Source organism: Tamandua tetradactyla, chromosome 12 (assembly GCF_023851605.1).
Source record: "Tamandua tetradactyla isolate mTamTet1 chromosome 12, mTamTet1.pri, whole genome shotgun sequence".
Lineage (NCBI taxonomy): Eukaryota > Metazoa > Chordata > Mammalia > Pilosa > Myrmecophagidae > Tamandua > Tamandua tetradactyla.
Window position 1 is genome coordinate 2,521,458 of NC_135338.1, and position 2,519 is coordinate 2,523,976.

Consider the following 2,519-nt stretch of genomic DNA (forward strand, 5'->3'; position numbering starts at 1 on the left):
TTAAATTCTGTTGTGGGGGCAGGGGGAGATGTCTAATAGATCATGAACAACGAAAGTACTTAATACCTGTTATCCCCTTACCAGCAAGGTGTGTTTTAGTTTCACAATGATTGTAGTGCCCAAGTTTAAAGTAAATAGAAAAATGCATATAACCATCTGTTAAGATGAAATGTATTTATCTTTGTCTTTCCTTGCCTCTATTTTCTTTGGGTGAGTGGTTTAAGAGGATTAATGTGAACGTCTGAACATGCTGTTTTGAACTGGGCTCACTTAGCCTTTTCTTCTCAAGTCCTTGACCCAGATAAAGAAAGATAGGATTTCCAAATTCACTGAAAGCAAAATTGGAGGGGAGGGGAAAAATGCTATCTCAGCTCAAAGTCTGATTTCTCTGCTGTCCTACAATTGTAATTGTCAAGTAGAGCTTCACTTCGAAATGCCTCCCCTTGGTCATTCAGGCCTCATGGACTCATAATGTGGAGAGGCCTTGAGATGTCATTTGCCACCCTGCACCATATATTCTGGACCAAAACACAAAACAAATAGCCTAACAGAAAACTTTTTTTTTTTTTTACTTATATATCAATGTGTTTATCATGATTTATAAATGTTTAAAAGTTCATTAACAAACTCTCACTCCTCTGCAGTTGGTCCCTGGCCATCTCATCTATGTTTGTAGCCCTGTTCTTTGCTCTCATTTGCTTTACTCATTTTATTCAAGTGCCTGAAAACTCTACTTGTTCATCTCACTAGGTATCTCAAACTCAACACATCCAAAGTTAAAACCCTCTTTCCTTTCAAACTCATTTCTACACCTCTATGTCCTCTCCCTACAAATAACATCACATCATTCATGGGCCAGAAACCTGAGAGATCTCACAGGTCTGCTTTTCTCCCTCCTCGCCCATGCAGTCCCTATGTCCTGGCAATTCTATCTGAAAAGTATCAAAATGTCTCATGTCCATGTTTTTTTACCATGTTCCCCACCACCATGGCCTTAGCTCACATTCTTATACCTTCCTTTGCAAATCATTGAAATAATCTTCTAACTGGTCTTTCTGCCTACAGTATTCTTTACCATCCACTCCCCACGCATACCAGCCCACCCCATCTTCCTTGTCTCTGTTAGAGAACCTTAGAAATTATATATCCGATCATGTGGCATGTGACCCCATCCTTGCCATCGCTAAACTCTTCAATGGTTCTTTGTAATTTAGCATGGTAACGAAGGCCATTTGTGAACCTGTTCTGACCCTGCCTCTTTCTGCCACATCATCCTTGCCACTTCCTCTCAGAAACCCTGTGCATTAACTGTAAGGAATGCCTTTCATATCCTTGAATAGGTCCCACTTTCAAGTTTCTGTGACTGCAAGTGCCATTTCCTGTGCTAGCGTGACCCTATTTACCTATCAACCAGGCCAACATTCTTTAATACTGTGCTGTCATGTCAGCACCCCCACCTCTGGAAACTCTCCCTGAACCCTCTTCTTAGCCCCCAGCCCCTGTGCTTTGGAACCTCTCCTCTGTTCTACTCATTACATCCCTATCATACTTTATTGTAATACCTGTTTACTCGTATCTCCCCACTAAACTGTGAACACCCTGAAGACAGGAACCTGTACTCTATCTCCAGCATCTAGCACAGTGCGTGGCCTAATGTGTTGTTGTGGTCGTCATCATCGTTGTTGTTGTTTTAAGCAGTCAGGAAATAGTCTATTGGTGGGCACTAGCCGGGTGAGGACAGTATCAGCAAAGCTTTCATGACTGCAGAGCACACTGTTTGTCCACGGGACCACAGTGGAAGAGCTGTTTCACCCCACAACCATGCAGCATGAGGCACTCCTCAGCTACTAAGTCCTAAAATTCATCAGTACTAAACTTGGTAAAGCCCTACATCTTGGAGATATAGATATTCTGGTGGCTAGGGAACTTAAACTCGGCCCTAGGTAGTGCCTTGGTCACACACTCCTTGTTTTGAAGCTCGGGAAAGATGGGCATATGACTTGGTCAATCACCTTGGCCTGGACACCAACCCTACCCTAGGGCTTTCCAAACACACCTCCCGTACCTACCTGGAGCTTCAATTGGTGATGACAGGAGGTCAGACTTGAACATTAATAGAAAAGCCCTGTCTCCAAGCAGCCTCAGGACAACCCCATACAAACAATGGGCTGTATACACCGCCAAGGGAGCTGCTGTCTGCAGTTATTGCACACCCTAATGAATATTTAATGAGTGACTCTATCAGAATCCTACTGGGTGGGAGTGGGTTTTTTTTTCAGTTTTCCCAAAATACATTCTAAGCATACCACATTCTAGAAACAGAGAATGGTGAGTTGTCAAGACCATGACGTCCCATCACAATGTGATGAAAAATATTGATTAAGTAGAACATGCGTAATACCACCCAGATATTTTTCCACCCCAGCACACAGGTGGTCCATGGTGGGAAGAAAGCTCATCTTTGGAGTTTAGTGTTCATGAAGATAATTTTCTCATCTTTCCATGAGATGCTGTTCCAG

The 2,519-nt window shown here is 42.8% G+C and overlaps 1 pseudogene; it reads right to left on the minus strand.

Annotated features, from left to right (window-relative positions):
* Positions 1–2,123: 2,123 nt before the first annotated feature.
* On the minus strand, positions 2,124–2,279 carry LOC143652842 (small nucleolar RNA SNORA70; annotated as a pseudogene).
* Positions 2,280–2,519: the final 240 nt, after the last annotated feature.